General features: G+C 43.1%; 1 protein-coding gene, 1 non-coding gene and 1 pseudogene across 3 annotated transcripts in view; all 3 read left to right on the top strand.

The window, feature by feature from the left end:
• The window catches only part of LOC126334918 (acyl-CoA Delta-9 desaturase-like), a 630,264-nt gene that overhangs the window by 355,627 nt on the left and 249,839 nt on the right, over positions 1-24,798 (top strand). The gene's annotated exons all lie outside the window — the stretch shown is intronic.
• LOC126335956 (uncharacterized) overlaps positions 1-24,798 on the top strand; it is a 192,448-nt pseudogene that overhangs the window by 10,572 nt on the left and 157,078 nt on the right.
• Trnay-gua (transfer RNA tyrosine (anticodon GUA)) lies at positions 13,670-13,759 on the top strand. Its single transcript is given in 2 exon segments — positions 13,670-13,706; positions 13,724-13,759. It is a non-coding gene; the product is annotated as a tRNA-Tyr (tRNA).

Genomic DNA, 24,798 nt, shown 5'->3' with positions numbered 1-24,798 from the left:
TGATTGTGTCAAGACTTTACGTCTTCCTCAGGAAAAAAGGATATGAGATCGAACTGGACTTACGTCAGTCACGATTTTGATGGCGAATAGATCAAAACATTGTCTGCCATTGTGAGTCTGACCCAGCAATACATGCCTTTTCTGCTCGATCAGCGTACTATCGTCTCTTAAGAAAATATAGAAAAGAAGGAAGAAGGTGCTGGTTAGAAGTAGCTCCAATATTAGGTGCATAATTGGCCTTTTCATGGCAGTCACGATTTTGATGGCGAATAGATCAAAACATTGTCTGCCATTGTGAGTCTGACCCAGCAATACATGCCTTTTCTGCTCGATCAGCGTACTATCGTCTCTTAAGAAAATATAGAAAAGAAGGAAGAAGGTGCTGGTTAGAAGTAGCTCCAATATTAGGTGCATAATTGGCCTTTTCATGGCAGTCACGATTTTGATGGCGAATAGATCAAAACATTGTCTGCCATTGTGAGTCTGACCCAGCAATACATGCCTTTTCTGCTCGATCAGCGTACTATCGTCTCTTAAGAAAATATAGAAAAGAAGGAAGAAGGTGCTGGTTAGAAGTAGCTCCAATATTAGGTGCATAATTGGCCTTTTCATGGCAGTCACGATTTTGATGGCGAATAGATCAAAACATTGTCTGCCATTGTGAGTCTGACCCAGCAATACATGCCTTTTCTGCTCGATCAGCGTACTATCGTCTCTTAAGAAAATATAGAAAAGAAGGAAGAAGGTGCTGGTTAGAAGTAGCTCCAATATTAGGTGCATAATTGGCCTTTTCATGGCAACAACATAGCGGAAGGGAAAGGAAGCCAACATTTACTCGGTTTGTGTCGTAAAAGGACAGCATTGTTTTCCGTGTTGAAGATGCCGCCCTAAGAATAGCAATGAGTGTAGGTTGCCGCTCAGTATATGACACGAAACCATTCCCGTTTCCTTCCGGAGATTGTCGACAGTGGTGAAACTCGCTGTCTTCTCTCGTCTGGTTTCAGCACAGTTGTCAATGTCCAGTTTTGATCTCAGAGACGAAATGAAAATATCCAGGCTCAAGCTGAAAATGTTGTAATTCGATCATTATCACAATTTCAGGTTCCTCAGACCCCTCTGTATGCTGGAATCTTGCAGTGACGCTATAGGTACATCATGAACACACTGTATAACACAAGCAGCAGGTTCGGTTACGGAGTAGGTGTAGAGTGTACCAGGGATTATTTAGATTAAGAAACACTCTGACGTGAGAAGTTCCTAGGCCGTAATTCCAGTATCTGAAATCCAACATTTCAGTTTCTACAAATTAGTAATCACGTGTAAATTTTATGGCGCACTGAATCGGTAGAAATTTCTAACCAACTTCGTTCGATTCCCCAGAAAGACGACTCTATTACCTCAATCAAAAATATAAATCTAGCGAGATAGATCTATATTAAGACTTATCAGTTTATTTGGTATGAAATATGCGATGGAAGAGCACACAGATTCAAAATCAGCCACAAAATTCAGCTACAACAGATAGCTGGAGCTCGTATTTCCGGGGTTAAAATAAGGAATAAACTGTATCTCCCAAAAACAGTAAGTATTGTAGAATCAGTGGTAATATCAAGGATCCATAACACAGACGTTTTGGGGCTACACTGTGACTGTTATTTGTTGATACAGCGAAGGAAATTATTATGAAATACAGTAAAATGTGAAACTTTTAGTAGACCAGGATACAGAGAGCAGTATAAAGCTCAACAAACCAGAGTTAGGTGAGGCCAAATGTGACGCGAATACCGTCGCAGCTCAGCGTCCTCCATAGTAAGGTGGTTCGGCGCCCTTTTAATCCCCTTACACCAGCTGTTCCAATTATTTTATTGACAAGTTTAGCAACAAATTATTATAAATAATATTTATTCATGTCATTATCGATTTTCGACGGTGTAACTCATCACAACATGTTAATCATAGAAATGTACTTACGTAATGGCAATATTCAACGTCGAAGCTGAGGCAAGATATATACCATATTTTTTTCTTAAAATACACATTAATCCACTTTATTATGCAAGAGTTGCATAACAATTTAAAGGATACAGTGTAGTTTGTAACTTGTAGCAGAACGTAGTAAACTTACCGAATTCTTGAGGGTACTTTTGTTCCGCCGTTACAGCTAAAAGAAAAGGAGCATCTTTTCTCACCTGCCGTGTTTCGCTTTATTTAAGTATTGCATCGTCCTTGGTGATAATTTCTGCTTGATTTTTCGCCTACATCCGGAAATAGCGTCTGTTAGTACGTCTTTGATTTCTTTCTTCATTAGGCACTTATACTTGTGGTCTAATTCTTCGCTGCTTTGCAGAATTATGCCTTTTTTATGTTTTACACAGCACACTTTTATCTATACAAATAAACAGTAAACAGTGCTGTTCGAAAAAAATGTGTGCTGTGTGAAACATAAAAAATGTTTAGTTCTGCAAAGCAGCGAACAAAATAGAAAGTACACAACTAACCAGTATACAGTGCTGTTCGAAAAAAAAGTGTGCTGTGTGAAACATAAAAAATGCATAGTTCTGCCAAGCAGCGAAAAATTAGACCACAAGTATCAGCGTCTAATGAAGAAAGAAATCAAAGACGTGCCAACGGGAGACCATACCAGTAAACAAAAAAAAAAAAAGGTTCAAAATGGCTCTGAGCACTATGGGACTTAACTTCTAAGGTCATCAGTCCCCTGGAACTTAGAACTACTGAAACCTAACGAACCTAAAGGACATCACACACATCCACGCCCGAGGCAGGATTCGAACCTGCGACCGTAGAGAACCGCTCGGCCAACCCGGCCGGCCATACCAGTAAACATTTGTGGGTAGTTCTTCGAATCTTTCTTCTTCTCGTTGTAAGTGAGACTAGCCGTTACACGGTCGAGGGTTGTTAATTAGAATGCTTACTCATTTCTGGATTTGCTGTTGTCCTTCATTTCTACGTTTACACGTGTCTGCGCGCTGAGCTGTCATACTAGTGTGAGACGGAAGGCTCTGTGGCTGCAGCCGCAATATTGAGCCTGTCCCGTCGTGCTACCGACGGATTAGCGCGAAATCCCTATTATCTACATCCTGCTGTAAGCCACCTTATCTTATCGTCACCATTCATGCTCGATATGCGCGACTGAGAGAGTCAGCAGGCAAATGGTGTACGGCTTCACAAAATGAATTTCACACCATCCTCTATTAAATAAAATACAAGCTCATAGAATATCGCACTAGCTTTGTAATCGGACTGAAGACTTTCTAGTTTATAGAATTCAGTTCGTCGTGATTAAGAGAAAGATACGTCCGATAGGAAAGTATGTTCTGGCACACCCCCAGGACGGTTACCTATACAAAAATGGCTTCAAATGGCTCTGAGCACTATGGGACTTAACATCTTTGGTCATCAGTCCCCTAGAACTTAGAACTACTTAAACCTAACTAACCTAAGGACATCACACACATCCATGCCCGAGGCAGGATTCGAACCTGCGACCGTAGCAGTCGCGCGGTTCCGGACTGAGCGCCTTAACCGCGAGACCACCGCGGCCGGTGGTTACCTATACAGGGTGTCTCAAACCTTTCTGGTCAAATTGAAACAGGTGAAAGTGGGTCCGCAGTCAGTTTTATTGAGATAAGGAGCCAATGGTCGGAAATGCATATTTATTGTGTTATGGACAAACACAGCGAACACGGCATAACAGCAACGTAGCTGATAGTAATTGTTGAAAGTGTTGACTGTCCCTCTCAATGAATGCATGGCAACGGCGCATGAAATTCTGCCACACTCTCTCAAAGATCAAAAATGGTTGAAATAGCTCTGAGCACTATGGTACTTAACTGCTGTGGTCATCAGTCCCTTAGAACTGAGAACTACTTAAACCTAACTAACCTAAGGACATCACACACATCCATGCCCGAGGCAGGATTCGAACCTGCGACCGTAGCGGTCGCGCGGTTCCAGACTGTAGCGCCTAGAACCGCTCGGCCACTCCGGCGGGCTCTCAAAGAGATCCGTAGTGTCTGTTGAACCAAGAGACAGGCAGCTTAGACCCTAGCAAATAGGCCTTCATCCGTTTCTCCGGGGTTTTTATAAAACAACGTCTTACGTAACCCCAAGGAAAAGGTCCAGAGGTGTGACATCCGCCGAACGCTCTGGGCATGGGACAGGACCCCATCTCGCAATCCAACGATGATATTATGTGTTGTGCAGGTGCTCGCGGTCATTAACATCGAAGTAGGCTGATGCACCGTCGTACTGAAATCACGTACTTTCGTGGACAACAAGATGTGCAGTCTCCAAGGACGGTGGCATGAACACCAGGTAAGGTCAACCAGTCAAACGGGGAGGCAGCAAATAAGGTTCTATAAGATGATCTTTGACAATGACCGCCGTTACTTTGACAGGAATGGTTGCGGGTTGCCGCCGAAGTGGGCGGCGGGGAGGGGTGGTCTGTCCACACGGCAGACATGGCTGTTGCGGCTGTTCTAAGCACCATCGGTGAACGAAACCCCATCCATGAGCAATACAAACTGTACCAAGTACGGCACTACAGCACTGCGGTGAATAATCCGCTGACAGAAGTGAACGCGGGACTCAGAATTCTTTGGTCCCAGTGCTTACACACTTTCTTTATGACAGAGATGTAATACCTGTAGCACCACTTGATGTAATACCTGTAGCACCACTTCTCTCCACACAGTATAATTCGAAGTGTGCGTTTCACGGGCAAGTTGACGGGTGCTTATTGCTCGGTGGTCGGCCACACCATCCAACACCATCTCCTCAAAGTCTTTTGTTCGGACATGTCTTTGGCGAGAACCTTGATCTGTTCTCTGTGGCGTAAGCGACCCCGTTTCTCGTTAATTGGTACCCGCGCAGTTAAACTTCTTCGAGTTAGGGTAAGCGTTGTCTCTACATTTGTTCTGGTTTGTGGGCACTAGATCCTGCAGCATCGTACATTCAATGCATGTCTGCCAGCTCTCGTGATGAATAACGTTCCATCTTTGACTAGGCGTCACGCACTGTACGCAATAACACACCTCACCATAGACATATGTAATGGTAAGTGGCACCGGGAATAGTAGTGTGCGTGCGCAGGTGCTACGCATGTTGTCGTCACACGACGCACGTGTCATGAGCTGTGTACACTATGTGTGTTTGGTGGTCAGGAGTGTAAGCTATCAGTCGCTGCCTGTTCTAGTGTACAACACACACCCGATATCTTTGTGCGGTTGCGGCAGAACGGCTTGCTGCGGTGCAATACATACACTGAGACTGCCGATGGTCGCTTTGAACAATTACTATGAGCTATGCTGTTGTTGTGCGGTGTTTGCTGTGTGTCTCCATAACACAATAAACATGTACTTCCGCCCATGGGTTCCCTGTCTCAATGTAATCGGTTGTAGGCCCACTATCACCTGTTTCAATTTACACGAAGGATATAAATGATCTCGTGGATATCGTCATTAGCTCCTGGAGGCGTTTCTCGGTTTTGCTGTAGTACATAGGCGAAAACTAACGCTAATAGAAATACAGAGTAACAATTATTGAACTATATGGTTTGAAATCGTCATAGCTTCTGAACGGTTTGCGTTAGGACCTTCAAACTGCACGGCTAGCCGCGGGGCATGATGGAAATTAGAATGATTTATTAGATTTGGTTTAGCGACGAAGCCCACTTTCATTTCGATGTTTTTGTCAATAAGCAAAACTGGCGCAGTTGCGGGACTGAGAATCAGCATTTCGCGATCGATAAATCTCTTCACCCTCAACGGGTGACAACGTCCAGTCACGGAATAATCGGCGCGATATTCCGTGTTGGCACGGTGACTGCCGAACGGTGCTTGAAAGTTTTGGATGATGATTTTATCCCCATTATGCAAACTGACCCTGATTTCGATAGGATATGTTTCATGCAAGACGGAGCTCGACACCATCGAAGCAGGAGAGTGTTTGATGTCCTGGAGGAGGACTCTGGGAACCGCATTCTGGCTCTGGGGTAGCGAGAGGCCACTGGCACGGGCCTTGTTTGGCCGTCATATTCTCCGGATCTGAAAACGTGCGACTACTTTTGGTGGCGCTGTATTAAAGACAAGGTGTACAGTAATAACCCCAAAACCACTGTGAAAGCGCCAGTTTCTCTCAGCAGTTGTCGTAGTCAGACGAAAATTATGTGTTGTAGACTGAGGCGATCCAGAAACCGTTCTCGATATGCGCGTTGTGCAACTCTACCATTACGTACTATACCGTTAAGAGGGAATATGGAAAGTGATTCAAACAGCGAACTTATTTTATATCCAAACGGTACATTTCCGGTCATGGGTTCGACGTCAGAACTTTAAGTATTAGAATCGCACTACAGCCCATAGAAGTCTGTAATAGGAATTGTAATTCAAAATGGTTCGACTCTAAGTACTATGGGACTTAACATCTGAAGTCATCAGTCCCCTAGACTTAGAACTGCTAAAAACCTAACTAACCTAAGGACAACATACACAGCCATGTCAGAGGCAGGATTCGAACCTGCGACCGCAGCAGCAGCTCGGTTCTGGACTGAAGCGCCTAGAACCGCTCGGTCACAGAGGCCGGCTTGAATTGTGAAGCACAATGAACATATTAGTCCAGGATTTCCCAAACTGTGTTCCACAGAACACTGGTGTTCTGCGGGAAGTGAATAATGTGTTCCGCGAAAAACTACTAACAGCACGGCATTTTTTTCCGATACATTACTTTTTTTAAAACTTTATTATGATTTCTCTGTTATTATTTATGGTTTAAAATCGAAGAAATCACTGAGTAAAAAACGTTTTTCTCAATTCAAAGATTTTGTTAATGTTCAAAAGTAAACAATTTGTTCCGCCAAAGAACTATTATTCTCAGAGGAAAGGTTTGGGAAAAGTTTTATTACTTTGGGGTGAAGTCATATCTCATATTACTTTACGGCGCTGTTGGTTGAGGTAGAGCAAGAACAATACGCTCACATACTTCGACGAGCGAGATTTCGCTATCAGGCGGTTTGACAGATAAGACACACTTCGGCACCTGCCAATTTCCATAGTATCAAAGTTCAAGTTTCTGCAAATGTACAGAAAGATTATATATTCCAGAGAGGTCCGAATAAAACAGAGACCGTAGGCTAAATTGTGCGTCTTTATATACCAGCAGCAAAACACGTACGGAAGTTCAGTATGCGTCAGCGACGGCAAATGGTGCCATGTTTTGAAAAAAATAATTCGAAGGTAAGTCCGGCAGTCCGTCGTTGCAGTTATACGTTTCTTGATCTAAGCCCAGACAGTTGAATGATTTATAGCCAAACAAGGGATATCGAAGAGTCATTTTCCTGCTTCTTCCCCTCTATTTCTGCTGTTGCTCTTTGTCTGGGATCTGCGAGTGCGGTGAGCATGAATGGGTGCATTATGCTGGGTAGAGTTTAAGGTAGTATCAGTCTGTCTGAAAAGTATATCGCGATACGAAAAACATGAACAACAGCTGTCGCTCAACATAAGTAATGCAGCGTACCCTAATACAAAGATTTGAGAGGTAGTTCACACTTCGACCTGCGTGTTATCGCTCTGAGCTTTTAGCGAGGGCTAATATGCTATGCTGGAAAAACTTTTATTTGAACAGAGCTTACCCTAAGTAATGTTGATTGATAGTGGAAAGTTCAAGGTTAGTTAATTCGGGAGGAAAGTTCCCTGTCTCCCCCTACCCTTATTATAGCACTGTCGTCTAATCTGGCCGGAAAGCTATATCACTAACTGTGCCACACATTTTTGAATTCTCGGGTAGTTTTCTATTCAGAAACACGTGAGAGCACTTTAGAGAGAGAGAGGGCCAACCATCGCATGCTACAGAGAGTTTCATAAAGATCCATCACATTTTACAATGCTATATCTTCTACACGAATGAAGATAGAAATTGGCTGTGAAACTGGAAATTTACGAGGCATGTTTTTTAAGTAAGTACCGTTTTGAAATTAAAAAAGAGACCTGCTAAGATATCTCGCTAATTTTATTTTCACATGAAATCCTGTACCTTAATCTACGCACTGACGCCATTACAGTCTGATTCTTCCTTGTTTACGTTGTGTACTGAGCGTTTAAGATGCCTCCGATAGTCGTGAGTCCCGCCGACTGTGAAGTAGGGGCTGTTACATAATCTCGTAGTGCTAAAGGCCTAAAAGAGAGCGATATTCATCGTGAGATCTGTACAGTTTACGGAGAAAACATTATGAGTGATGGAATAGTAAGAAAGTGGGTGAGAGCATTTAAAGGTGGCCGCACAAATGTGCATGGTGAACAACAGAGTGGGCGTCCTTCGGTCGTTAATGAAAGTTTGGTGCAGGAAGTGGACAATAACGTGAGAGAAAACAGACGCTTTACGATTTCATCCTTGCGGGGTGACTTTCCTAATGTTTCTCGTAGTGTTTTTATGGCATTGTGAGCGAGCACTTGAATTACCGAAAATTGTGCGCACGTTGGGTACCGAAAATGTTGACGGATGTGCACAAAACCGAACGTTTAGACAGTGCACTGACTTCCCTTGAGCGGTACCACAACGACGGTGATGATTCCTTAAGCCAAATTGTTACGGACGATGAAACATGGGTGGCTTACGTCACACCAGAATCAAAGCAACAGTCCACTGAAGTTGAGCAAGGACATCGTTTTCCTGCAAGACAATGCCCGTCCGCATGTGGCGAATCAGAAGAAAGATCTCATCACATCTTTTCTATGGGAAACTCTAGATCATCCTCCGTACAGCCCCCATCTTGCGCCCAGTGACTACCATCTGTTCCTGCACTTGAAGAAACACCTGGGCCGTCAGCGTCTTCAAGACTATGACGAAGTCAAAACAGTGGTGATGCGGTGGTTAACAAGTCAGGCGACAGGCTTCTATGAGGAGGGTATTCAAAAACTGGTACAAAGTTGTGACAAGTGCCTCAGTATTGACGGAAATTATGTAGAAAAGTAGATTAAGGTACAGGCTTTCATGTAAAAATAAAATTATTGAGATATCTTAGCACGTCTTTTTTCATTTCAAAACGGTACTTACTGAAAAAACACGCGTCGTACATTGGCATCAGTTGTAAGTGACGGTTTGTTTGGCTCCCGGCAGGGACGTTCCTAGTACAGCTAAGTCAATCACCTGCTCATCCAACCTCAACGTACGTTCAGTCGAGAAGGTGGCGGCACAGCAACAAACCGCATCTTGAGTTCTCCGTTTCAACACGTAATCTCATTACAGCCGTGCGGAGTGATTTTTGTCGTTATGGATCGGCCGTATGGGTGTACGGTTCTGGCTCTGTACTATTGGATTCCAACGTCATTTGATCACACGGTATGCGATTCTTTTCTGTAGAAGATTGCGAAAGAGTTCGGCTCTGTTGCTTCCTTTGTGTGAACTGCGGTGCCGCATGCAATAGCGATAGCTCTAGACATGTTTGCAAAAATATTCGTCGAGTTTGATTATCGGGTGCATGTTTCTTGTGTGTCCTGTGGAGGACACATTGAACTTTCATGAACGGCCATAAAGCAGTGTAATTTTTTTAAATATCGGTGCCAACGTAGTTTGTATATCGAGCAAAAGTTATTCCCCGGCTGTATCAGTGACAGATAACCCAGTCTTTCAGCAGCGATACACAGCTGATTCTGCAGTCCCAACACAATCACCTCTGACTGACGTTTCCTTCTCACATAATCAGAAGAAACAACTGATATGGCACCTGTGGTTAACAGATGGCTAGATATCGTCCGTAAACAGATTAAGATAAAATGACAATTTCGAAATCTCTGAGCGTGTAGAAATTCATGAAAGTCGAAGTGTAGTAAGAAAAGGAAGACAAGGATTTAACCTTCCTTCGAGTATACGATCTTAAGAGAAGGAGCACAAGCTCGGTTTGTAAAAAATATGGAAAAGGACTTCAAAGGAACCATCCCAGCATTCAGCTTAGTCAATTTAGGGGAACTATGGAATGAGTAAATCAGCATTACAGCACTAGAATTTGAACCGGTTGTCCCGAATGCGAGGTCGTTATTTTAGACAGCGTGCCATCTCGCTTGCTGAAAATGTCGTGGCACGGTGGCTACTTTTCAGAGATAAATTGATGATAACAGCTGCATAGACAGGCATACTTCCAGACTTCTTGCCTAGTGATTCGCATCTCGTTCGAAGCAAGTGTCACCCTCATTCTCATTACCCCCCCCCCCCCAATCCTCCTCCTACCGCTTTACCATTTCTCACGATGCCAAATAAGACAGAAACATCTGCAATTTGGAGTTTTCGTTACATTTACAAGTTCATGATTAACAACGAAGCACCTTACAAGGAAACATCATTTTTTCAGGAAATGTCATTATTAACACAATACCTAACTACAGAGAGAAACAGAGAAAACCTTCACTTTTAGAGAGAAATTTTCGCAGCATTTGGGTTTCAAACTGAAAGTAATTCATTAATGAAGTTACATAGTTTGTTGCTCTATTTCATCCTGATTTTTCAGCTCCTGCGTTCCGGCTCACTTCCTCTGCTTTCACTAACACTTTGTGTACTTACGTACATACCATTTCTTGCGCTACTGTGACCCATAGGTATGCACAGATGCCTGTGTGTCATGTACTCAGACGATCGTGTTTTCACAATGAAGACGTAGAAGTTCAGGCAAAACGTGAGACACTTCTGCGGAGAAGAATGTCTTTGGGTCATAATCTAAATCCTACGTAATACTATCCCATAAATATACGTGACAATATGATTTAAAGCCAGAAACAATCTTTATTACAAAATGTGCACGAATGACAAGCATCGGTAAATTATTTTTTACATTAGTATTAGATGAGTATTAATTTTTTCGTTCACACTGCCTTCTGCTGGCAACCGCCGTTGAATCAAATAATTATAGTAGTGATTTCAAACCAAATAGATCTGCAGTCTTCGAGCTTTTCGACCAAGTATGAAGTTAATCAAATTGTCTTTTGAACCACGATTTATCACGTAGTCAGTGATGTCTGTAAGGAGATGGTTTTAAAATGAAAGGGCAGTTGTTCCTCAGCTCTCGTTTCAACCATACGCCTGTCTAATGTCACCAGCAGCAAAAGAGTTTTCGTAATAATTTTAGGTTAGAAATACGTGAGCCGATATCCGACGATTCTTATAAACTGTGACACAATCGGTCATTATATCGATCGTAGTAATTTATGGATTGGACATTAGTGCACTTGTGGCGTTTCCCAGGTATGTTTAGACATAAAGACGTGTGGAAACTGAACAAAAACGCCACAGGGAGAGTAAATTATATTTTTAGCTTCCACACATGGGTCAAGGATGTTTCCGAGATTACACAGCGCATGTGGTACCTAAAAACAAAGACAATTCAGTCTCTATTAAGCGCATGCGGTGGATATTCCCAAGTAATGTATAAGAACTGTTCTTGCAAGCGAGGTGGTGTGAGAGAAAGGCTGTTTGGTGCTCGTGTATCACGTTCGCCACGCACCCATATTGCGGCTCTCGGCGGTGGGGCGCTGCGTGAGATGGAGGCGAGAGGCGTGCCTTTGTCATGGCTAATAGGGTTGCCTGCTGCAGCGTGGAGTCACACAATGAGGAAGTACGTCATCTTTCGCCAAATAACAGCACGACGGCCACAAACGCAGCCGATATTATTTGCTGGCGCATTGCTTCACTAACAATTCGAGTTTCTTCCTCCATCAATTACACCTCAACAGTGCCCTGAGACAATAGGTATCAAAATATACCTTGCTTTTTTCCTGTTGTCGAAACATCTCCCATATGCCATGACTTACGGAACGACCCTCGTATCATCTCTATTTCGGCATCATGAGTTATTTTGCTGCCCAAAGAAAAAATGTCACCTCTTACGAGGCCTATTCGGGAAGTAAGTTCGGCTCGGTCGCGAAATGGAAACGACTGTGAAAATCAAAAATGTTTTATCTTCAACAGTTCGAGATACTTGTCTACATAGGTGCCGTTCAGACTTAGACATTTGTGTACCAACTTACCAGTACCTTCATCATAGAAGGCAGCAGCCTCTGCTTTCCGACAATTGTCTGCGCTATTCTACATCTCGTTGACTGTGCCAAAATATTGTCTTCATAGCCAGGGGTTCATGTGAGCACAGCCGGACTTTGCTTTCCGAATAACTCTCGTACTTTTATTGTCTCTCTTCGTAACCTAATTTCCTCGTATCACCTATTTTATTCGACTACATTCTGTTACCCTTGCCTTACTTTAATTGGTTTCCATTTTGCAATCGCTTTTCAAGACACCACACTCTCCGTTCAACGCCTTTTCCTTATAACTAATTAAAACTGCAAGGTAAACAATGAAAAGAAATGACAAACTATTTTTGGAAAGTGTAGAAGTTTATAATACATGCTCCACTGCCACATGTTAGCTGCTTTCGAGTTTAGGCTATGTTTAAATGGTCCTACGACCTCTGTGCATGAATACTGCTGTTGGCAGAAACATAGAACACTGTTGCCCTCTCCTATATTAGTAGCCTACAGTCAGATTTATTTTGGACCTCGCTAGACCTAATGCTTCTGCTTGTTTCTATAAGCTTCCTCTTGGAAAGTGTAATATATCTTTCCGATGGAAGTTCTACGCACTATCGAAAATTTCTCTACTCTTTGCTTAGGGTTTTAGCCTACTTTCAGTTACTAGTATAATGACGAGTCGACTGCTTTCTACAAGGGACGTGAACTCGCGGACTTTACTGCGAAAAATATTTTGAGATTCTTATTCTCCAGCTATCCCACTCCATATGTTCAAGTAATTGGTTTCTCTGAAGCTGTTTCTTCTACCAAGTGTCTCGACTCGACGAAGCCTCTGGTTTAGATTCTCGACTTGGCTACAGACGAAAGACTTTGGAATGATGTTGAAAGCCGACATTTGCATAGAAACCTCACGAGTTAGTCTAGCTGTCTTCACCAGTTCCGGCAGTCTCTCAAAAGAACTGAGAATCGTCTCAGAATCTAGGCAACAGACGCCATTAATGCCAATGCTGATGGATGCTGTGTTCGCAATAGCTCACGGTATAGCCTCTTCCATTTGGCACCGAGTGAGACAGTGCATTGGTTAGTACACTGCACTCGCATTCGAGACGACGACGGTTCAGACCCGTGTCCGTCCATCCTGATTTAGTTTTTCCGTGATTTCCCTAAATCGCTCAATGCAAATGCCAGGATGGTTCCGTTGAAAGGGCACGGCCGATTCCCTTCTCCATCCTTCCCTAATGCGACCTTGTGCTCCGCAGATAATGACCGTTGTCGATGGAACGTTAAACACTAATCTCTTCCTCCTCTACCTCCTCCTCTTCCACGGGGTGGACGATTGATTCCTCCTGAAATACACGCTGTGTACACATTCTATCAGCCCTTTCAGCCCCCTCTAGGGGTGTCCTGACCACGTCATAGGAGCGACCACTGCACAAGCAGGAAAGACGAAGTGACGAAGTTCCACCGTCTCCGTCTCGTTACCAACATGAGGTAAAAGGTCGAGCAAGTGACGTCAGACCAACAGCAAGCACCTCCGTCCTGCTGAACGAGTTGTCTAGAGACAACGGCCGCCAGTCTGAGAACCAGATTCTGCCCAGCCGGTTTCGTGTAAGTGGGTTACAAGAGGCACGGTCTCACTAACTCCTTCGGTAGCTCAGTTGGTAGAGCGGTGGACTGTAGTGGTGCACGAAGCAGATATCCATAGGTCGCTGGTTCAAATCCGGCCCGAAGGAATTTTTTTACTTAAAAAAAATGGTCCAAATGGCTCTGAGCACTATGGGACTTAACATCTGTGGTCATCAGTCCCCTAGAACTCAGAACTACTTACACCTACCTAAGGACATCACACACATCCATGCCCGAGGCAGGATTTGAACCTGCGACCGTAGCAGTCGCGCGGTTCCGGACTGAGCTCCTAGAACCGCTAGACCACCGCGGCCGGCTTTTTACTTTATGTCATAGGCGCTTTCTACTCTTCTGCACACACCAACACTAAGACATTGCTCGCTACGCGTTGATGAACGAGTAAGAAAACATACTGCAATCTTACACCAAGTTTTAATAGGAGTACATCACAAGGTACAGCCATTTTCAGGTGAAGGTGGGGTACAAATGGTGGGAACATTGTCAGTTGCCCCCAGAAACTTTTGAAACTAGGTCAGTATTTCTGAAGGGAGTTCAAAGTTTCAGTTGAGTGTACAGAACATGATATAAGATCGAGATTCATCCCAGCTAACACTTTTCTACAAAGCATATGTATCATCATCCACCGTATCTACAGAAATTAAGACGTGAGTTCGCTAAACTGAACAGTTGTAATCAAAGTTGGGAATAAAACTCCTTCTTAACTCAGGAGCTAAGTGGATTCTCGTTCCACTTAAATTTTGTTTGTTACTAGAGAACATACATTTTCCGTCTGACTCCCCAATCATCATGGATATTTTATGAATAAAACGGCAACCCTGTTAAATAAAATAACTTTATTTATTCCGACGTTTCGGCATCTGCCACAATCAGACAAAAAACGGGAGGACAAAGGTTAAAGTCAGTATTAAAATCTGTACGTAGATTGCCAAAAACAAGCTTCAATATTAAAATGTATACTGGATTTTAATACTGACAATGAACTTTATTTCGCAAGTTCAAAGTTTTTTTGATATCTTATGATCACAGATGCCGAACCGCCGTAATCAATAAAGTCTTTTATTGAGCGATCTACATGGTTTTATTCATTAAAAACTTTCATTTTGCTCAAACCTGCCTGCTCGATGGCTTTTGCCCTATAAATTTTGAGATCTATCTCTCTATTCGTTTTCGGAAGTAGTTCAAACAGGCAACTGAACGACAGCTGCGCATTTCACTTGCCAACTTATCGTGTATAAATGTGGCTACAAGTTTCTGTTTCGTAATATTACTGTCCAGTACTGTACTTTGCTTCCTTTTACGTCCATATGTGCTGCCTTGATACCATATAAGGTAGCCCCTTGCATGATTATGATGAAAGGACCTCATAAATTGCTGTAAAATCAGGGTAGTTAGCGCCATAAATTTTCGTATGTTTACAGTACACATAATCTTAAAGTTTTTTGTAGCTTCAAGTCCCATTGAAAAAGAGATCAGTAAAATATGGAAGAAAAACACAACGAGGTGCCGTCTAGTTTTAGGGTGGTTGCAGAAGGAGAATGCAGTGGCCGTGTTGTAACGAAATTCTTGTACTATCTTACGCAACATCGGTCACACAAATCGTATCATGCCCGGTTGTGTTATCTTTAAGAAGAAAGAGGAAAGGATTTCCTAGTGTTTTGCTAACCGCTGTTTTCTTTCTTTTTAAGCATAACACGTCATGATAATATTTGTGTGCCAGAAGCTACGAAATACAATAAAAGGAAGTCTGAAGACTCTTCGTCGCTTTTGTTTATAGTTATTCAGCGTTGACCACTGGAATCAAATCCTTACACCATTGCTCTGCACACGCTAAAAATTTCCTAACCAGTAAGTTATCTTTCTCCAGACCGTAAACAATATCAAGTTTGACATACGTGCTACACAGTCTAGAAAGAAAGTACAACTGTATTATAAAGTTAAAAAACTATTGTATATTTTCATTACTTCCATATGTATCTTAGAGTGATTCTCTTATAGTAGATAAAAAGATGTTTTGATATATAAAGAGTGTTTTAGCACTAAGCGGCACTTAAGGTGATGTGTCGTCTTCTAGTGCCAGTGATGTAGGGTGTTTCCTTGTGTCATAAATCACAACAGAGACAGACATGACATGAAAACGGATCAACATTGACACGAAAATAGTTTGCACAAACAAAATTATTCTTAATATTCGGTTAACTTAACATACAGTATCTGACGTTTGTTATGAGAGTCTTTTACCATAACTGTTTTGACTATAGTGATAACTGGTCAGAACAGAGGAAACGCTGATATCTGATGCATATACTGATAAAACTTAATACTAATGTGAGCACAAATACCAGATAACGATAATTTAATTACCACTTAGGTTCCACAGATGACGTGTTTGTAAACATACTGATTATTCGATCGTTTACTTCATGCGAGTGTTCCACAACGGTCTAGAACATCAGATGGTGAAGTATCAGCGTAAACAAAAGATACGACAGCGAAAGGCAATTGCAATCTTTAGAACCAGAACAACGATAGTGGCCTACTCTACTGAAAACCAATCTCAGTGATAAATGATCGAATGATGCACTGATTGAATCGTTGGACTCATATAACCGAAAAGAGTGATGTTCAAACCACGATTCGGACATTTAGGTTTAAATTTTCCATGATTTTTCTTAAATTACCCCATACGAATGCTGTGATTCAACAAAGGTGCCACTATTTTGCTCTTCCATCTTTTACGAATTGAACTAAAGCTGTATATTACATTACCTACCGTCCAATCCCTGGAATACGTTATCGTGTTTCACATGTGAATCGCTACCGTCTATTCCCAAAATGTTATCTGTGTTTGCGAGATTTACTTTTAAATCACCATTGACTAAACGAAAGAAACAGGCTTTACCATTTGGTTCAGTATCATAAATATAAACTGATTTGAAGGGCATTCTGTGTGCATTTCATCAGTTACTCTGTAGCCAGATGAAGCGGCGTTTCGTAAATGTAAGGATGGTGGGTAATTTCAACGCTATTTTATGTGCATCGGGTGGCGGGGTGAGAATCCCTTTTGTGACCTCGTGTGGGGACAAGATGGAAATATTCACATTAACAGAATCCGATTTCGTCAATGATAGTAAGCAATTCTCGTTCACACTATCAGTTGCAGGTTTTTCCATAGCTGAAATTATCGCAACAATACTCAAATTAAAGTTCATTATCTCTTAAACAATCAAGCGAAAGTGTACTGATGGCCATTAAAATCTTAACATCATAAACTATCGAAAGTAACGAAAACGTACTTAGTGCGCCTATACATTATGTTGCGAAGAAAACGTTTCAGTATAGGCGCACCAACTGTATATTCCAAGTATATATATATGACTACGGGGGACCACAGCGTGAGAAATTTAATTCGCGGAGCTACCACCTCTAATACCAACAGTGGCTGTAATCCGGCTGGGCATCGAGACCGCCTGAGCTTGGGTGATTGGTACGGATATGTCTGGAGTGACAAATATTTGATCATGGTTTTAAGCTAGATGGTTAACATCTGACCATGATTTTAAGGAATTTATAAGGGATATTTTGTCGTAATAAATACCATGTGTGCAACTACATCGCATTTTCTTAGAGTGGCTTGGTAATGGAGACATAAATATAAATAAAAGATACAAATATAAATAAAAAATGACACCCTTTGTTTACTTTTATTCTGTATCATACTTCGGGGTAAATCCACAAACAGGCAGAAAGTTTTTAGAGTGCAAAAGCATGTAAAGAGACTCATTTGTTGTTTAAATTCAAGAACAGCATGCTGAAACCCATTAAAAGGATTGAATACGTTGACGACTGCTTCTCAGTATATTTATTTCATAATGACGTTCGTTTGATATAAGAAGTATATCTCTTCTTACAACCAATATCTCAGTACACAATATCAGTACTAGGAATAAAAACAATCTGCATAAAGATTGAACTCACACACTATGTGATCAAAAGTCTCCGGACACTCCCCAGAACATACTTTTTCATATTAGATGCATTGTGCTGCCACCTACTGCCAGGTACTCCATATCAGCGACCTCAGTATTCATTAGACATCGTGAAAGAGCAGAATGGGGCGCTCCGCGGAACTCACGGATTTCGAACGTGGTCTGATGATCGGGTGTCACTTGTGTCATACGCCTGTACGCGAGATTGCCACACTCTTAAACATCCCTAGGTCCACTGTTTCCGATGTGATAGTGAAGTGGAAGCGTGAAGGGACACTTACAGCACAAAAGCGTACAGGCCGACCTCGTTTGTTGACTGACAGAGACCGCCGACAGTTGAAGAGGGTCGTAATGTCTAAATAGGCTGACATCTATCCAGACCATCACACAGGAATTTCAAACTGCATCAGGATCCATTGCAAGTACTATGACAGTTAGGCGGGAGGTGAGAAAACTTGGATTTCCTGGCCGAGCGGCTGCTAATAAGCCACCCATCACATCGATAAATGCCAAACTACCCCTCGCTTGGTGTAAGGAGCGTAAACATTGGACGATTGAACAGTAGAAAAACGTTGTGTGGAGTGACGAATCACGGTACATAATGTGGCGATCCGATGGCAGGGTGTGGGTATGACGAATGCCCGGTGAACGTCATCTGCGAGCGTGTGTAGTGCCAACAGTAAAATTTTAAGGTGGTGGTGTTATTGTGTGGTCACGTCTTTCATGGATGGGTCTTGCACCCCTTGTTGTTTTGCGTGGCACTATTACAGCACAGGCCTACGCTGATGTTTTAAGCACCTTCTTGCTTCCCACTGTTGAAAAGCAATTCGGAGTTGGTGATTGCATCCTTCAACACGATCGAACACCTGTTCATAATGCACGGCCTGTGGCGAAAGGGTTACACGGCAATAACAACCCTGTAATGGACTGACCTGCACAGAGTCCTGACGTGAATCCTATAGAACACTTTTAGGATGTTTTGGAATGCCGACTTCATGCGAGGCCTCACCGACCGACATCGGTACCTCTCCTCAGTGCAGAACTCTGTGAAGAATGGGCTACATTCCCCAAGAAACCTTCCAGCACCTGATTGAACGTATGCCTGCGAGTGTAAGCTGTCGTCAAGGCTAAGGGTGGGCCAACCCCATATTGAATTTCAGCATTACCGACGGAGGGCGCCGCGAACTTGTAAGTGATTTTCAGCCAGGTGTCCGGGTATATCTGATCACATAGTGTACCTTGGTCCAAAAAGGGGTCCAATATTCAGGAACCCTCCCAGTGTAAGTGATCTATCGGTACTGACTCGTTCGAACTGTTGTGAAATGTAGTTATGTTGTCTGAACCAACAGAGAAATAAATAATATAACGAGTGTATAACGCGCTTTGGCGAATCCTCGTTACTTCCGCCCCTATTTGTACCACCGCTGACGATCTCTGCTAGGCGAGCAAATCCGTGGCCTGCCAGTAATGACCGAGAAGCACGTAAGCATTTCCCCTCTCACGACCCTCCCAGACGTGTAACCTACGTCGTTCTTTCTCCATTCCTCACATTGCCTCGAGCCAAGCAGTGTTCTTTGGGTAGAAGCACGAACAGAAAAATGACTAAATGTTGACAATAGTCTGGGATATTATCGAAAAGTTTTGAGTGTCTGTCGGTCAGTGAATTTCTGTTATCGGTTGTACTTTGCGGGATTAATATTTATAACTGTGACAATTGGCGCATCATTCTCTTCTGCTTCTATGTGTAGATAATGTAGATAGCATTTCACGTACCTCATTCGTGCAGTGTACTGAAATGATATCATTTGGATATCCAAGTATGCACTACATTTCATGCCAGTTTGAAATCGCTGGCATACCGTCTTCATGGTGTTGCGATCTTAATATTTTTTCTATAAAGTTCTTCGCCTTCGTGGTGTTGCAATCTAAATACTTTTTCTGAAAAGTTGTTCTCAAGCAGAAATGATTTACGTTTAACATTACTCGTCCGTAAACACTGTAAGTACTGAATCTACACATACTACCACGGTATATTTCAGTAGCACTTTTGATGCAATCGTAGTTGACCTAGAATCAGTCTCACAACGATATTTTGCAGTTTCGAAATTTCTCAGATGAACAGTGCTTCTAAGTACCGACCATCGTAAACATGGGGCGCAGTCCCTTACACACCCACTAACCGGTGTCCCTGGGTATTTTTGGTCTGTTGAATATTGCTGATGTACGCGGAGAGCAAACAGCCTGCATTACGCGTCTTTGTGTTTTGACGTGTGTTAGTCTTCTTCTTCTTTCTTCTCCTTCTTCTTAGCGTCATCCCATTGGAGCGGTGTCCGCTTCCTGGGTCAATGCACACCAATTCTTACGGTCTAACGCTTCGTGTGGATTTAGGCTTTTTGATCTTACACCTGTGTTTATAGTGTCTAGCCACAGTAATTTTGGTATTCCACGTTGTCCTGGCCTTAGAATGTGTGATGATCGGCTGAGCTGACAACGGAAGTAGTGACGCGCGATGGTCTCGTCTGGCCAACGTGTTCTCCAAAATTTGCTATTTAACACCATTTTAGAAAATTTGCTATATAGCGCCATTTTACCGTAAATGTTGACATTTTTAAGCAGACAACAGGCCAACGCCTACCGTGAATTCCAGTCACATACAGACTTTCATTAGCGCTACAAAATGACTAAACATCAAATACGTAACCTGCTACTGCCACGTGTCTATAATAAAGATAGATGCCACCTCTGGAAAAATTTAAGATAGCTTTGGAAAAAACAAATTGCTCCATTATGAATATTAAGAGCTAATATAGCAATTCAGTACTAAGCCAAGAAGGTAAGGCTGAAAGGTGAAAGCAATATATAGCAAGCTATACCAGATTAACGAACTTGAAGATGATACTACAAAAAGAGAAAAGAAGATGGGATATAAGATACTGCGAAAAGAATTTGACAAAACACTAAAAGACCCAGGTTGAGACAAGGGCCCTTGATTAGCCGACATTTCCATAGAATAACTGAGATCATTGGAAGCACGTACCACGACAGAATTGTCCCAACTGACACGCAAGATCTTTCAGACAGGCGGAATACCCTTACTCTCCAAGTAGAATATAATCCCAGTTGCAAATAACGTACTGACACGAATGAATATCACCAAACTATCTGTTGAACAAGTCATGGTTGCAAAATACTGATAAAAATTATGAATGAATATCACCAAACTACCTGTTGAACAAGTCATGGTTGCAAAATACTGATAAAAATTATTGGCAGAAAAAGGCATAGACTGGTAGAAGCCGGCTTCGAGGAAGATCATTTTGGGTCCCGGAGAAATGTAGGTAACACTGACGCTACGACCTGTCTTAGAAGAAAGACCGACGAATGGAAAACCTACATTTGCAGTATTTCTAAATTTAGAGAACGTTTTAGACATTATTGGCTGTAATAAACTCTTCGAAACTCTGAAGGTAGCAGGGATAAAATACACAGCAGTTAGAAGACTCGAAGGACATGAAGGGGACGGAGTAGTTGAGAAGGCAGTCACACAGGATTGTAGATTATATGGGTAGATCGGATAACTAATTGAAATCGAATTTGGGAAAAAGAGAAAAGAAATTTTGGGTGGATGGAGGGTTGGGGTGATGGGCGGGTGGCAACAGGAAGGCCATCCTCTACCACTAACATTGCCAAATGCAGATTACTGTTGTGGTTGGCAGGAGAGCCAACACCATGTTACTAGAGGAGGCCGAAAGGCATGCGTTTTAGCTCACGTAGGCTTGCGTGAGGTCTGGAACAGGACAAGGAAATTAGACTTCAGAAAAACGGACGTAGCTGGTGGAATACTTAACTTTAATCCATTAATGACGAACGTCGGTCTTGACGGTACATGATTGACAATATCATGCTAGGTCGTTGCAAATAACGTAGCTGAAGGCTATGCGAACTATCGTCTCGGCAAATGAGAGCGTATTTAGTCAGTGAACCATCGCTAGCAAAGTCGGCTCTACAACTGGGGCGAGTGCTAGGAAGTCTCTCTAGATCTGCCGTGTGGCGGCGCTCGGTCTGCAATCATTGATAGTGGCGACACGCGGGTCCGACGTGTACTACCGGACCGCGGCCGATTTAAAGGCTACCACCTAGCAAGTGTGGTGTCTCGCGGTGACACCGCAATTACATTCCGATCCCGTGATGATACACGGTAAAGCCCAGGAAATAGAAGAAAGGTCGTAAGATGCGAGACGCCTGTCAAAAATGTTAATCGCTATTTGGAGGACTACGGCGCATCGGTAAAACACTGGGCTTGTATTCGAAAGGCTGTCGGTTCAGGTCCCCGCCCAGCCAACCAAATTTGCGTTTTCCATGTTTCTCCCTAATCGTTCAAGGCGAAGACCGGGACTGTTTCTTTGAAAATGAAACGGCGCGTTGTATTTTCCCAGCACGAGCTAATACTGCTTCTCTTGTGGCCATGTCGGCGACGGGACGTTAAACCTGAATCATTCTTTTGAGAATTATCGTTTCCTTGTCATCAATGTTACAGCTCACAATGTTCGTGCAGGAAGAAAATTTTGTGTTAGCAAACGAGGAAAAGGAAGCACAGAATTCGCTGCAGAGAATATATTGCGAGTCTCAAATTCTTCGGAATACCTACAAGTTTATTTGCTCTCCGTGAGGCATAACCTGCAGTAGCAGACAGCGGACAGGTAAACAGAAACGCACGACCGCGTCCGTTTATCTGGCCGTAAACTACCTGTTCGGGCGGCGTTAGTTTCCACATCTGCAAATCGATAGGGGCTGGCGAGGAACCAAACTGGAAGACTTCCAGGCTGTGAGTATCGAATTTATGTGCTTACATTGTACCGTTTATCGCAAACAACTCGCGTAGACTAGCGTCCAGGACGTTGGGCTGTGGTGTGAGTAAGCCACGTTGATGCCTACGCCCTGACAGAGGAACGCATTATAGAACGCCGCATAAAATTATTGGTCTGAGTGGTCATCGCTCTGTATTACTTCATATGCAATTGCTTCGTTCCATCTGATCCAGTCTGTCAACAATGTAGACAACTGAAGCATCTGAAAAGCAGAATAATGTTTCCACACTCCATTGTGCTCCAGACTGGTGCAGCAACAGTGGTTCCACATTCCAAATAAAAGACAGTCTCAGCAATATATAGTGATTTCGTTCATGTCCCAGCGCACACCGAATGTACCTGTAAGTCCCTTACAGCGAGAAACAGCAAATTTGAAATACGTTGTTCAGTCTAGTAGATAAACTGTTTCTTCCTAAATCAAGAATGCAACCCATGCACGTGACACCTGTTACACCCAGTCCGACTCCATTTACGTCTTTTACCATTTTTCGGTGCCATGTCTTACAGGTAGGCTACCCTACTCAAATAAAGTGCGCCCAGTCCGGAACCGTGCGACTGCTATGGTCGCAGGTTCGAATCCTGCCTCGGGCATGGATGTGTGTGATGTCCATAGGTTAGTTAGGTTTAAGTAGTTCTAAGTTCTAGGGGACTGATAACCACAGCAGTTGAGTCCCATAGTGCTCAGAGCCATTTTCAAATAAAGTGGTGTCAAGATTTCCTTCTCCACTCGTGATCCCCTACAATATTAACTCATCCATAAGGAAAAGCTAGGCTATTTTTCTGATTCGGGTGTAAACATACTTACTTATGCCCAGTAACGCACCTATAGAGAACAAACAGGCCATGCGGCCAGGACTAGATTTAAAGAACGCCTTTTTACAAAAAGAGGTGCTGTAAAAGAAACTACTGGTCATTTTCCGAGCATTTTGATGCCATCGGACATTGCGAGCCGACGACTATCGTACCTCAAATTCTATATAGACATCGCAAAGGAAAAAACTCCTGCGGAGGAATTCTAAATAGTGAAATTTCTTAGGTCATCTGTTTAGTTAAGCCTTAATGAACAACTGGAGAGTAAAAATAAAATCTACTACGATATCATGATGACAGCTTTGCCAGAGTTGGCTTGATTTAGTTCCACATTTATTCTATGTTTGTTTTTCGTGCCTCTCACGCACTTGGTCCCTACCACTACCTCTTCATGTCAACTTTCCTTTATCGGGTTCTTCGCCTGAAAACCACATGAGTTCTACAGTCGCGGAAACTAGAAGTTAGCGCCGCGAGGGGTACCGGCACAGTCTTGGCGCCTAGCCACGGTTCGCGCGGCTCCCCTCGTCGGAGGTTCGAGTCCTCCCTCGGGCATCGCGTAAGTTAGTTTAAGTTACATTAAGTAGTGTATAAGCCTAGGGACCGATGACCTCAGTGTTTGCTCCCATAGGAACTTACTACCACCATAGAAATTACCAGAGCTTGGCAGATTGTTGCATGTGGTAAGGGAGGTCTCTGTTATGTGCGTCTCTTTTGGGTGTGGTTGTGGCTCAGCACATATAATGCTGATTGCTGAGGTCTTAGTTATGTGAGTCCGTTGGGGCGTGATTTTCTAAGCCATTTGATATTATTTTCCCGGGCACCTTCCCCTCACCAGTGTTATAAACTCAGCCAGTCTTTCCCCTTTCTTCTTCCTCCACCTATTTTCTCTTCCCTCTCTCCTCCCCTTCTTCCCTTCCCCTTTTTCCGCTTCTGCATCCTTGTTTTGTAATTTTACTTTCCTTTGCTCTTACCCTTGTTTTTTACTCATTCCTTTGCAGATTTCTACATTCAATTAGTATTTTGCTAATAACGAGTTTGGCAACGGCCTTGCCGCAGTGGACACTCTCGTTCGCGTAAGATCCTCGAAGTTAAGCGCTGTCGGGCGTGGCCGGAACTTGGATGGGTGACCACCCAGGCCGCCATGTGCTCCTGCCATTTTTTGGGGTGCACTCAGCCTCGTGAGCCAATTGAGGAGCTACTCGGCCAAATAGTAGCTGCTCCGGTCAAATAAAACCATCATAACGACCGGGAGAGCGGAGTGCTGACCACACGTCCCACCTATCCGCATCCTGCCTTGTGGCCTGAAGCCGGAGTGCTTTGTGCTTGAATGACACTTTAATTATAATTTTATTGTTATTTATAGCCGGCCGGGGTGGCCGAGCGGTTCTAGGTGCTACAGTCTGGAACCGCGTGACTGCTACGGTCGCAGTTTCGAATCCTGCCTCGGGCATGGATGTATGT

The sequence above is a fragment of the Schistocerca gregaria genome, chromosome 2 (assembly GCF_023897955.1).
Source record: "Schistocerca gregaria isolate iqSchGreg1 chromosome 2, iqSchGreg1.2, whole genome shotgun sequence".
Lineage (NCBI taxonomy): Eukaryota > Metazoa > Arthropoda > Insecta > Orthoptera > Acrididae > Schistocerca > Schistocerca gregaria.
Note: the sequence above shows the minus strand (reverse complement) of the source record. Positions and strands in the feature narration are given on the sequence as shown.